The sequence below is a fragment of the Emydura macquarii genome, unplaced genomic scaffold, assembly GCF_026122565.2.
Source record: "Emydura macquarii macquarii isolate MOO-44397 ecotype Brisbane River unplaced genomic scaffold, CSIRO-AGI_Emac_v2 contig_2205, whole genome shotgun sequence".
Taxonomy (NCBI): Eukaryota; Metazoa; Chordata; order Testudines; family Chelidae; genus Emydura; species Emydura macquarii.
Window position 1 is genome coordinate 12,923,767 of NW_027132342.1, and position 14,022 is coordinate 12,937,788.

A 14,022-nucleotide genomic window follows, 5' to 3' on the forward strand; every position below is an offset into this window, starting at 1 on the left:
CTATAACACCATCCTGCAGGAGGGAGCGACAGTCGCGGGAGCAGCCCTCCAATCCTCGAGCGATGCCACCGACGCAGCAGGAAGGGCCATGGCATCGGGCATTGTGATGCGCCGGTCGGCGTGGCTGCAATCTTCTGGCCTGTCGTTGGAGGTGCAACAGGCCATCCAAGATCTGCCCTTTGATGGCGCGGGCCTGTTTTCGGACAGAACAGACAGTAAATTACACACCCTCAAGGATTCTCGGGCCACCCTTAAATCCCTAGGCCTCTATGTGCCACAGGCCACAAAGCGCCAGGGCAGACAGCGACCCCAACGGCAGCAGCAACAACAGCCTGCCTCTAGACTGCCTCCTCGACCCCCTCCACCTAGGCGAGGCCGAGACCGTTTTAGGCAGTCAACCGCCGAGACCGCCAAGGCCCCGCAGGGGGCTCCCAGCAGGGCCAGCAAAAGAACAACAAGCAGTCCTTTTGACGGGACGCTCGAGGGCAGCTCCTTAACACTCTCCATCCCACTGGATTCCACTCTACCCTTTACGGACAGACTGCATCCCTTCCTCCGAGAGTGGCAGGGGATAACCTCGGACCGCTGGGTGCTCAGCGTAGTGAGACGAGGCTATGCTCTCCAACTCTCGGCATTCCCACCGGACTCTCCCCCTACCCCGTCCTTCTTCAGGGACCCATCTCACGAGCTACTCCTCGTCCAAGAGGTTCACTCTCTTCTCCGCCTCGGGGCGGTAGAGGAAGTTCCTCCCTCGGAGAGGGGCAGGGGGTTCTATTCCCGTTATTTCCTTATCCCCAAGGCAAAGGGAGGCCTCAGGCCTATTCTAGACCTTCGTCGTCTGAACAGATTTATCAGACGCCTCAAATTCCGTATGCTCTCCCTAGCCTCCATCATTCCCGCTCTGGATCCAGGGGATTGGTATGCTGCCCTCGATTTAAAGGACGCCTACTTCCATATTTCCATCCTCCCTGGGCACAGACGTTTTCTTCGTTTTATGGTAGCGGGTGCCCACTACCAATTTTTGGCCCTACCCTTTGGCCTCCCCTCAGCGCCCAGGGTCTTCACAAAATGCATGGCGGTGGTAGCTGCCCACCTCCGGCGCAGAGGCGTCCAGATCTTCCCCTACCTCGACGATTGGTTAATACGGGGAAGATCCAGGGTTCATGTACAGAACAGTCTAGCCCTGACCTGCGCAACTTGCACCAGACTGGGCCTGCTCATCAACGAGCAGAAGTCCACACTCACCCCAGTGCAGCGGATAGACTTCATCGGGGCCACCCTAGATGCAGTCCAAGCCAGGGCTTTCCTCCCCCTGGCCCGATTCCAGGCCATGACCGCCATCATTCAGGAGTTATTCAGATTTCCCACGACGACAGCCAGGCGCTGCCTTCAGCTGTTGGGACACATGGCGGCATGTACATATGTGGTGAGACTAGCTCGCCTCAAACTCAGGCCCCTCCAAGGTTGGCTGACTTCGGTGTACACCCCATCCAGACATTCACTCTCCAAGGTGGTCACCATCCCAGCCCAGGTCCTAACGTCCCTCAACTGGTGGACAGACCCGAGGGAGGTACTTCGGGGGGTTCCCTTTGCAGACTTAACCCCATCTGTGACGCTGATAACGGACGCTTCCGACGTGGGCTGGGGAGCCCACATGAGCCGCGACCTCAGCACGCAGGGTCTATGGTCACCACACGAGCTACACCTTCACATCAATGTCAGGGAGCTACGTGCAGTCCGTCTCGCCTGCAAGGTCTTCCTCAGGTTCCTAACGGGCAGAGTAGTGCATGTCCTCACGGACAATACAGCAGCCATGTTTTATATAAACAGGCAAGGGGGGCACGCTCCTCCGCTCTGTGCCAGGAAGCCATACAGCTATGGGACCTTGCGGTGAGGCACGATTTTCACCTCTCTGCCTCTCACCTCCCCGGGGTCAGGAACGACGAGGCGGACCGCCTCAGCAGGTCGTTCTTACCCCGCCACGACTGGTCGCTCCACAAGGAGGTGGTGTCTTTTCTCTTCCACAAGTGGGGCACTCCCCAACTGGACCTGTTCGCCTCTGCGTGGAACAAGAAGTGCCAGAGGTTCTGCTCACTCCGGGGACGCGAGCAGGGCTCCCTCTCGGACGCCTTTCTAATGGACTGGACGGGGCCCCTGATGTATGCGTTTCCCCCGTCCCATTACTCCCCAGAGTGCTCCTAAAAATCAAGAGGGACAAAGCGAATGTTATTCTCATTTCACCAGCCTGGCCCCGGCAACACTGGTTCAGTATGCTACTGGACATGTCCATTGCCGAGCCGATACCGCTTCCGACACGATACGACCTCCTCTCCCAGGACCGGGGTCATCTTCTACACCCGGACTTGGACTCTCTCCACTTGACGGCATGGAGGCTCTGTGGTTGATTGAGGGAGAGAGAGCCTGCTCAACACAAGTACAGCAGGTTCTCCTAGGGAGCAGGAAGCCTTCCACTCAGGTGCTGTATAAGGCTAAGTGTAAGCGCTTTACCTTTTGGGCAGAGTCCCAGGGGATCTTACCTAGCTCATCGCCTCTACAGGCAATCCTAGAGTACCTCCTACACTTAAAGATGCAGGGCCTCGCGCTTGCCTCCCTGAGGGCACATCTGGAGGCCATCTCGGCCTTCCACCGGCTGATGGAAGGGAGGTCTATCTTCTCTCATCCTATGTCCTGTAGATTCCTGAAGGGGATAGAGAGATTATATCCGCAGGTTCGTGACCCGGTATCTCTCTGGGACCTGAACTTGGTTCTCTCCATGTTAACGGGACACCCATTTGAGCCCATGGCTACATGCCCTTTGCTAGTCCTATCCTGGAAGGTAGCCTTCCTAGTAGCCATTACTTCGGCCAGACGGGTCTCCGAGTTGAGAGCTTTGACCTCGGAGCCCCCTTATACTGTCTTCTATAAAGACAAAGTGAGGCTGAGACCCCACCCAGCATTCTTACCCAAGGTGGTGTCTCAGTTTCACTGTAACCAAGACATTTTCCTCCCCGTGTTCTTTCCCAAACTGCACGGATCGGAGGCAGAGCAGAGATGGCACTCCCTAGATGTCAGGAGGGCTCTGGCCTTTTACATCGATCGTACAAGGCCATTCAGAAGAACAACCCAACTGTTCGTCGCGGTTGCTGAGAGAATGAAAGGCTTACCTGTCTCTTCTCAACGCATCTCTGCATGGATTACCGCCTGTATCCGCACCTGTTACGATCAGGCAAAGGTGCCGCTTCCCAGTACAGTGACGGCACACTCGACCAGAGCCCAGGCCTCATCAGCGGCCTTCCTGGAGCGGGTGCCCCTGATGGACATTTGCAGGGCAGCGACCTGGTCATCTGTCCATACCTTCTCATCCCATTACGCCATCGTACAACAGGCAAGAGACGACGCGGCTGTAGGCAGAGCCGTACTAAGAAGGGCTACTCGACAGTGACTCCTACCCGCCTCCATGGTATGGCTACTCACCTATGGCGCACCTATGGCTACTCACTTATGGCTACTCACCTATGGCGCACCTATGGCTACTCACCTATGGCTACTCACCTATGGCGCACTCACCTATATTGGAATGCATATGAGCAATCACTCGAAGAGAGAAAACAAGGTTACTTACCAGTAACTGTTGTTCTTCGAGATGTGTTGCTCATATCCATTCCAAACCCACCCTCCGTCCCCGCTGTCGGAGTCGGCAGAAAGAAGGGACTGGAGGCCACGGGGTCGGCAGGGTCCCTATATACCGCGACATGAGCGCGGCACTCCAGGGGGCGCCAGAGCCGACCCGCAGGGGGTTGCTAGGGGCAGAAAAGCTTCCGGAGGCTCGTGCACGGGGCGCGCACTCACCTATATTGGAATGGATATGAGCAACACATCTCGAAGAACAACAGTTACTGGTAAGTAACCTTGTTTTACATTACATTGGGTGGTTGTCTAGATGTGCCTCTTTCCATTCAAGAAACACTAGAGACCTCAGCAAAGGATTCCTCCTTTGGGAATATTCAGCTGCCTGAGGTGATCTGCACAGCACCAGACTTGGTGGCACTAAATCTCTCTCTTCCCTTAGGGCAACAAAGCTGATAATGAACCGTGTAAAGTACAAATGAAATAAATGACGGTGCACTGCACTGTGGAATATCACACCAGCCACCCGTCATATGGTCAACCCACAGAAACAAGAAACAAATTAAAAAATAAAACCTTTGGAAGAGCATTAATTTCTGAAAACAAGGGCTTAAGATGACATACTGACAGGCAGTGATGTGGAGTTATAAGCAGGCAGTGAGATTTATGGAGGGAAATTCTGCTGAGAGAGGGGGAAAGCAACGACACTTGTGTCAGGTAAGGTAGTGAGCGAGCTGATGCAGTATTATGCCTCTGTGGAGTAGAGTGTCACAGTGTGGCACCCACTCAAGGCTCCTGGCTCTTCAGCCGTCACCTTTCTTGGGCGGAGACCTATATCTCTCTCTCTTCTGACCGGGATACTTCCATGCCTCACAGATCCCTGCTTATATTGTGAGTTCCTCAGCAAGCCAGACTGCTTAAACAGCCAGTGTTTGCTATTTGTCTTCCCTCCAGAGGCTATAAACAGCATAATTGCCAGCAGTCACAAGCATGGGGAGATGGTGAAGCATCCCCTTGGGGAGGCTAGTTCCCTGTCCCACCTCTTCCACCCATGGCCCTGCCGACACTCCACCCCCACTTTGCCCCAGGGCACATCCCCTCCCCTGTTCAGCCTCCCTGCTGCCAAGTCCCTCCTCTCCCCTCCCCATGTAGCCCCACTGCTCGCTACGTCCCTTTCCCCCCCCTGCTCAGCCCTCCTCCTCTCTTCCATACCCCCCTTCACTCAAGGTGGCGAGCAACTGTGGGAGGGCTGAGTGGGGAGGAGGTATGTGGCAGGTAGCAGCAGGGGGCATGAGTGGGGGAGAAGAGGAGGGATGGACACGGTGAGTGACGGTGGGTGAGGATGATGGGGGGAGGAGGGAGGAACCAGCAAGCAGCAGCAGGGACCTCAGAAGAGGGGGGTGGAGACGTTGGAGAAAGGAGCAGCCAGGCAGCGGCGGCGGGTGGAGAACGCTGAGATTTTATGCTATGCAGATCCCCGGGTGGCGAGGAAGTGGTATCTGCTACTCAGCTTCCCAAATTCATAAGTAAGCTCCCTCGGAAGTCCAAGGGACCCGGGAAGCTGAGTAGCAGATACCACCTCCTCAGCCATCTAGGAATCTGCATGGCGCATAAATAAGCAAAAACTTCTGCCCTCCCAGAAAAGAGGGAAGAGGTGGGGCCACAATGGCTCAGGCGGTGGGTTGGCAGGGGCTGCACCAGAGGAGGCTTAGCCTTCCTGGCCTATTATACCCGCAGCCCATGGTCACATGTTACCACACAGCCCTTTCTAAGCAAGCCCGTTTATTCTTAAGATGAAAGCATTGCAGAGAGATAATACAAACAAGAAAAGAACGTATACACATTAAAAATAAAACATTAAAAGAACCCTCCTTATCAGAGATCACCCCAACTCCAACAAGGGCTCTGGTAGGAGTCTGTCCTTCAAACCTCCCACCCTGTGGAGTTTTTCTGTGGTTACAAGTTCATAAAGGCTGTTAGCTCAGAACAAACACCACCCCATGAATCACTCATTCTCTCCCTTATACAATTTGGGCTTTGATCTTGTCCTCAGATAACAGGTGATCACCAGATAAAGGTCCCCTCCTTAGAGCAAAACTTCAAAAGGCTGAGTTCTTGCATAATCAGAGGGGTTACATTTATATACACCTCCCACTAGACTAGAGATTTCCTGGGAAACCCACTTTGTTCCAAAAGTTCATTCTTGTCTGACACATTGTTTCAAATAGTCCTTTGAAGCACATAACACTTCCCAGGATTTTCATTGGTCATCTTTCCCCCCTAGATACTTTATATGCAGTTGTACAATATACATAAACTTTGCATTTTTAAAACAAGACTTCAAAGCTACTTAAACTTAAATCAATAAGGTTTTTCGATGATACTGCAGGAAATTTTAATATAGTTTTCAATACACGACATTACCCCATACTCATGGTGGGTCTGGTGCTGACAACACCTGGGGATCTGGCCCCATGTCAAACCTTTGACTACCTGATGCTGGGACTGCATGACAGGGGATGGATCACTTAATAAATTGCCTAGTTCTGTTCATTCCCTGTTAAGCACCTGGCATTGGCCTCTATCAGAAGACAGGATACTGGGCTAGATGGACCATTAGTCTGACCCAGTATGGCCGTTTTTATGGTCTAATGTAAAGTACTAGCCCTATAGCTCTTATTTTTGTATATGTGTTACCCAGATTTGACATTGCAGCTGGCCTGCAAAGCATTTATATGTGTAATAAAGTATCTTTTTGGGATGGGGGGAAATCTCAGTGTAATTAACACATCAGTTAAGCTGTTCTTTAAACTCCATGACACTACAGGCCACCCTTCCCTAAACTCCCTCTCCATAACTAATACAAACCATGACCTAAAACCAGGAGAAAAATGAATGAACCATCAACACCACAAGCCCATCTCCACAAAAGCACTTCACAGCAGCAACTCCTATTGTTTATTGTCCCATCAACACCTCCACAGCCTTTGTAAAGCCCCTGGCAGAGGGGCACAGTTGTGACCCTGACTACATGCCCACCTGAGGGAGTCAAAGGGTAGAAAATGCCCTGTTCCTCCTGTGTGGGTCACTTACATCACCCGTAGCAGGGATGGGGGAGAAAGCTGCTGTCAGGAGGCCACTATGCCCTCTCCTACGAAGGTAGGCAGGGAGTGAGCAGAGCCCTGGCTGAGCCAATGTGAAGGGGTAAGTCATCTTCCCCAGGGGTAGGCATGGAGCAGTTACATCCCCCTCTGGAGCAAGAGGGGAACTAGGGCTCAGATTGGCACCCAGAAGCAGCATGACTCTTGGGGCATTGCAACCATCCACAGTCCCTTAAATGGGGCTTGTGGCAGAGCCACAGTTGTGCTCTATGAAGATTGACTTGCCCCAGATTTACTTTAGTGTAATTGAGATTAGAGCCTAGTCCATTGATTTCAAAGGGATTAGACCCCATGAGTAAGGGTTTGTAGGACTGAGCCCTGGGCCCTCAGTGCCTTCCACAGTCTTACAGTGTCTTGAAAATGCTGAACTCAAATGAAGCTCTCTGACCGGCACAGCTGTCACACCCCTGCCATGTGCAATGCCCTTAAATTGCCCATTACAGGCACAGGTGTGAGCTTTACCATTACTGTGTTACAGAAATGCCATTTCATAATAGCACACAGACACCCCAGGCTGTGCTTTTCTGGGCAATTATTGGACTTCTCCGGTGGATAAAATCAATCATCCTCATGCAGGACACCTCCACTTTAGGCATTCATTGATCGCTGTGAAGTACCCTGGGTGTTGTGTTCAATTGTCTAAATGCTTCTCTCTCCATCAGAACAGGACACTGCCTTTAACCGTATCACTGTGGGGGTTGCCAGAGCTCTTGTGTATTTCTGTTCTAAAAGAAGTGCTGAAAGACAGCTCTGCCTTGTGCCCAGTAGCTGGCCGTGGAGATGACAAGCAGGTCCTCTCACTGAAGGACTTTGATGCAGGTGCTCTCTTGGGCTGTGATCTCATCAAGTTTAATCACCGCCTAAGAAGGGTCAGTGCTAGGATGGCAGGCCTCCCAGGAAAGCCCAGGGCACCAATGGCATGAGTACTGATGCCTCACCCTCTGACGATGAAAGTCAGCCAGCACAAGATCTATGAACCACATAAATCTGACTTAAACTCTTGGGGTGCCTGTGCTGTCCCTCTGAACAGGGGTAAATTTTGCCCTGTCAGTCGCAAATACTGTGCTAAGCAGCCCTGTGCTCCTATAAGTAACAGCTTTAGGGGAGGCAGCATGGTATAGTGGCTAGGACCCTGGATGGGGAATCAAGAGATCTGCATTTTATTCACCACTCTGCCATTGACTTATTGTGTGACCGTGGGCAGGTCATTTCTCCGCTCTGTGCCTCAGTTCCCCCTCCCATCCTTTGTTAGTCTTGTCTATTTAGTTGATGAGCTATTTGGGGGTTTCACTGTTTGTGCAGTACCTAATGCAGTGGGACCCAAATAAATACATTATTATTAATAAATAATAATAATCTCCCAACTGAAAAGTAGTTGTGACCATTAAAGCTCCCATAACATTTAGTCAAATGAATTTGGGTTGCCTGATACGCTGGCCAAGTTGCATGTTGCATAAATATATTGTGCCTACCTACATTCCCCACTTGTGGTGTGAGTTGAATAAGACTTTTTCCCCATCACTTTGTGTCCCAAAAATGTTGTCACTTGCTATTTCAGAGGGGCTCTCAGTGGTGCTCTATTTGAAGGGTGTGATGCTTGCAGAGCAGGTGCCAACTCATGCCAAGGCCCTAGGCCTCACTGAACAATGCAGAGCTGGATACCAGTCTGGCTCAGCTGTGTGTTAGTAATGTTAAAATAGATATTAGAGTTATAGAGATGTGTTTAATGCTTGGACTTTATGAAATGCTTGTGAGTTGCTGCCTGCATTAATCACACTTATAACAACCATATCCCATGTTATAAGGTAATATTTAAGTTGTTTGCTTTGTAACTATAAAAGGGTTTGCTATGAAACTGGAAACCTGCACAGTCAGCAAAGAAGCATTACCAAGTGTGAAATATTAGTTTACCACAAGAGGTGTCATCTCCTACCCAACAAAAGAAGGCCTATAGACACCAGACAAACCATTGTGGAACAAATGACTTGGTTGATTGTTTTCCCCAAACCCATGAAGAAGGGACATGCACAAATGCTTGTCCCATCACAGCTTGAACTCTGGGGGAAGGGAATAAAAATCCCTGTCAAGAAGAAATTGTCATCAGCATGTTATATGTAATTTGGAGAGGGCAATATTTCTAAGCATAAGCAAGGGATCTCCAAGCTACTTAACTTGGGTTAGCTGTAAAGGACATATAGAGCTTGCATATTAAAGCAGCTTCTATTACTTTTTGGAACTTAAGACTGAAACTCATTTATGTGTGTATGTTTACCTGCTTTAACCTAGTAAATAACTCATTTTCTTTTCTTAGTTATTAAAGGCGTGTCTACACTACAAAATTAAGTTGACCTAAGTTATACAGCCACCGCAGTAATTAAATCGCTTTTGCATGTCCACACTATGCTTCTTGGGTCTGCAGTGCGCATCCGCACTTGTTTCGATTTAACTCTCAGTGTGGGGCATTGTGGGACAGTTTCTGAAAGCCAGCAACAGTCAATGTAAACAGCACATTGTCTACGTGGACACTGCATTGACCTAACTACATCGACCTAAGTGCCTATTGTGGAGGTGGAGTTATTAAGTTGACATAGTGGACGAGTTACATTGGTGGGAGCTACATTTTAGTGTACATGCTTACAGAGCTAAATCAAGATAAGCTGCCTTGCGTCGACATAACTCTGTAGTGTAGACCAGACCTAAATCTCTAGTTAGTTTATTACATGATTGATTACAAGGGTTGTCTTTGGTGTGTGATCTAAGATACAACTGACCTTGGGTAAGTAAGTGACCATTTCTTTAGGACCGATAGTAACTTGAATATTGTTGTGATTTTTGGTGTAAGGGATCATCTATCACAAAGGCAGGCTTGCCTGGTAAGATAGACCAAAAAGCCCCAGGGGACTGTGTGTGTCTCCATGTTAAGGCTGTTATAGTGCTTGAAGAGTTCACACTTGATACTTGGTTGATAAAATCTAATTATAGTACACACACCCAATTTGGGGTTTGTGTCCTGGTTTGTAACAGTCTGCCCTGAGGTTGGCACCAATGTTTGTGAGCCACTCCAGACAGCTTGACAAAGGGATCCATGTGCAGTCAGTAAAGCACATCGGAATGCCATGTCCTATCTGTCATGCTGGCTGGATTTGGGGGGCAGGGGGGCAGGCATTTATTATATTGTTTAACATCAATATGTCAAAATCATAATAATTCATGTGAGGTATGCCATGTCAGGTACTGTTAGAAAGGCTATAATGTGCTAAGTAAGATGATGATGTTTATGTTTGTGTTATATGTGTAATGGAAGTTATGGATGTGTTTGAGATATCTGTATTTCAAATTGTGCTGCCTGGGACACACCCCAGACAGGATGGCTGCAGAACAATAGCCTGCTTAATGGCCCATTAAGACATTCCCAGGTGCAGGGGACCCAGGGGGAGAAGCCAGGGATACACCTGATGAGTCACCAGGACTTGCTCATGTGACTCTGGACTCTATTTTGGTTCCTGTAAAATTCCACAGGTAGCATACATGAGGAGGCACCAGGACTGACTCATGTGACTCTGGAGTCCATTTTAGTTCCTATAAAATTCCACAAACAGCATGGCCAGGGCCAGAAGGTATATAAGGCAGAGGCCTGGGGAGTCCATTTTGTCTTTTCAGTCGGGATTCAGCTTCAGCTACCAACCTACCTCTGGATCAATTCATCTGCAACTGAACTGAAGCTGTGAAACAAAGGACTGAGACCTATCCAAGTACTGGATGTACACCAGAGGACTATACAAGCCTGCAAACTCCACAATTCTTCTAGAAACCTGATGTATATGGACTTTCAAATCATTTGTATGTATCTGATTGCTCTAATCCTTTAACATTTCTCTTATGGTTTGTTTCTTTCTTGTTATAATAAACCTTTAGTTTTAGTTACTAGAGGATTGGCTGGCAGCATGGTATTTTGGGTAAGATCCAAACTTATATTGATCTGGTCCTGTGGCTGACCCTTTGGGGTCAGAGGGAACCTATTTAGTAAAGAGCATAGAGTTTTAAATAACTGATCCCTTTACTGGACCTAGTAGCTGATTGGGGGCTGGAGACTGGAATGCAGTAAAGGGGGCTGTGTGTATTTGTGTACTGGCTTCTTGATAACCAGTGAGGGGAATCAAAAGCACAATTTGTGTCTGATTGGGAAGTCTGGCTTCAGTGCCACCCGCCAATGCTGGGAGAATCTGCTCTCCTTTTGCAGCCTGCCCTGACCTTGGCATTTTCAGGTTGCTACCCTAGGCACGGAAGGATCACACTATCAACTGCAAGTTATTTTGTCTCTGTTTATGTGCTGCAAGTTTCATGGCTTTGCATTTCGCATGAGCATGAAAACTTCAAAAGTGGGATTTATTTTTACAAGATGACCCTTTATATCACTATTGCTACCATTATGATACAATTGCAACAGATCTTGTACAAAGTATGTCATGTAAGATGTCAATGGAAAAGTTACAATCTAGCAAGTATGATTCTCCTGTTTACATGCATGTATCATCTTTGTATCTGAAGTTATGAATAATGGCTAGGTACTTATATCTTAAACCTGTGTTGTATTCCTGGGTGACACCCACCAGATGGATTTACATTAGGGTTAAACAGCTATGAATTGATGGCCCATCAAGGACAATCAGCTCTCACAATGGGCCATGGAAGAAACTCCTCTTGTCAGTAGGTCTTCCTGCCAATGCTTTAGATCGAAGAGCCAATGGCCACCCCCTTTGATGCAGCAAGCCATGTAAGGACATGTGATATGCTCATGTGACCCTGGATTCACTCTTGCACCAGTAACTTTCCACAAACAGAATTTGTGGGCTTTGTTTGGGACAGTAATTTTCCATGCACGTGGCAGAGGATATAAAAAGACACCTGAGACATCTACATTTTGCCTCTTTTCTGCCCTAACTATCTTGACTATGGATTTACAGCTAAAAGGAGCATCTTCAACTATGGACTGAGGACTTTCCAATCTTTTGGAAGTTACCAGAGAGACTTTTGCAAACCAATAGTATATTCCATCACAGCTACAAACCTGATATAAGGATTTCGCAATCACTTGTGTGTGGATGATTCTTTAACCATTTATAACTCTCTTCTTCTTTTCTTTTATTAACAAATCTTCAGTTAGTGTACAGAGGACTGGCTGACAGTGGGATATTTGGGTAAGATCGGAGATTCATATTGACCTGGGGATATGTGTCTGGTCTTAGGGAATTAGTAAGAACTTCACATATGGTGAAATAGGTTTTCAATAACCCCTCACTATATTAGACTTGATTGATGGATGGGAGCCAAGGGCTGGAATGCCTTGAGGAGAGTATGTTTGGCTTCTGATTAACCAGTGGGGTACTGCAGAAGCACTTTTATTACTGGCTTGGTGATTCTAATTATAGAATAAACCACCAGTTACTGCCCTATTTCTTGCAGTCTGCCCTGAACGTGGTATTCTCAGTGTGGCTCCTCCAGGCACCCAGTCATACAAGCCCATAAAACATAATGTCAAATGTTGTTTATGGCACCCTCTCTCAGAAGTTTATTAAATTGGTTCAGTTTTCAGTTCTGAAAATTTTTCTAAAATAATTTCCCCATTTTTCAAGCAGCTCTACTATTTAACACTTATGCCAGTGGCCAAAAACTGATGACCTGATATGGAGGATAATTATTGTTGCAACATTTGCCATCAGAAAGCCATTCAGTTTAGTCATTAGCCTACTTAAAAGTAACAGTGGAGAATGCCTCTGAATAACAGGGTTACTTACCAGTAACTGCTGTTCTTTGAGATGTGTTGCTCATGTCCATTCCATTATAGGTGTGTGCATGCCTCTGTGCACGGCTACCGGAACTTCTTTCCCTTTAGTAGATCCCGCAGGGCCAGCTCCAGCGCCCCCTGGAGCCCCGCACCATACCACGGTATATGAGACTCTGCCAGCCCTATGCCCCCTCAGTCCCTTCTTTCTACCAACTCTGGCAGTGGGGATGGGGGGTGGGTCATGGGGTCATGGAATGGACATGAGCAACACATCTCGAAGAACATCAGTTACTGGTAAGTAACCTTGTTTTCTTCTTTGAGTGCTTGCTCATGTCTATTCCATTATAAGTAACTAACAAGCAGTACCTTTGGAGGTGGGTCGGAGTTACCAATGAGCTGCCCACAGCACCGCTCTTCCAAAGCCTGCGTCCTCTCATACCTGCTGGACAATGGTGTAGTGGGATGTGAAGGTATGCACCGACAACCAGGTGGCGGCTCTGAAGATGTCTTGCATGGGCATTCTCTCCAGCAAGGCTGTAGACAAAGCTTGAGCTCTGGTTGAGTGCGCTGTGATGGTTCCCAGGACTGGCAACTTCGCCTGTTCATAGCAGAATTTGATGCACGATGTTATCCACAAGGAGATGCGCTGGGTGGAGACAGGTGAGTCTTTCATCCGGTCGGCCACTGAGACAAAGAGCTGTGTCAATCTCCGGAACGGCTTTGTACACTCGATGTAGAAGGCTCGGTCCCATCTCATGTCCAGCGAATGCCACCTCCTTTCCTCCTCTGAACCATGAGGTTTGGGAAAAAACACGGGGAGAAAAATATCCTGGTTACAGTGAAATTGGGAAACCACCTTGGGCAGGAAGGCTGCATGCAGCCTCAACTGCACCTTATCCTTCTAAAACACTGTATGCTCTGAGGTCAGCACTCTAATCTCGGAGACCTTCCTTGCGGAGGTAATGGCCACCAGGAAGGCCTCCTTCCATGAAAGCATGAGCAGAGGGCATGAAGCCCTGGGTTCAAAGGGGGGCCCCGGGAGTCATGAGAGGACCATGTTGAGATCCCAGGGAAGCACCGGGTCACGGACCTGTGGATAGAGCCTCTCCACCCTTTTAAGGAACCTGACTGACATGTGGTGGGAGAACAGCGATCTCTCCTCTAGCAGCTGATGGAATAGCCACTAAGTGAACCTTCAATGAGGCCACTGTCAGTCCCTGGAGCTTTAGTTAGAGCAAATACTCCATGATCACCTGTATAGGTGAGAGGCTGGGTGGGATACTCCAGGACTCTGCCCAACAGGTAAACCGTCTCCACTTAGCCTGATACATGACCTGCATAGAAGGCTCTCTGCTGCCAAGCAGGACTTGTTGGACCTGCACCGAGCAGGCTCGCTCGCCTTCCGTCAGTCACAGAGCATCCACACTGAGGGGCAGGAAGTCCAGGTCT

General features: G+C 48.8%; 1 long non-coding RNA gene across 1 annotated transcript; it reads right to left on the minus strand.

The window, feature by feature from the left end:
* LOC137160433 (uncharacterized) lies at positions 1 to 2,126 on the minus strand. The gene is made up of 3 exons (XR_010921877.1): positions 1,976 to 2,126; positions 1,246 to 1,393; positions 1 to 193 (listed from the first exon to the last, which is right to left on the minus strand). It is a non-coding gene; the product is annotated as an uncharacterized lncRNA (long non-coding RNA).
* Between the last annotated feature and the right edge of the window lie 11,896 nt (positions 2,127 to 14,022).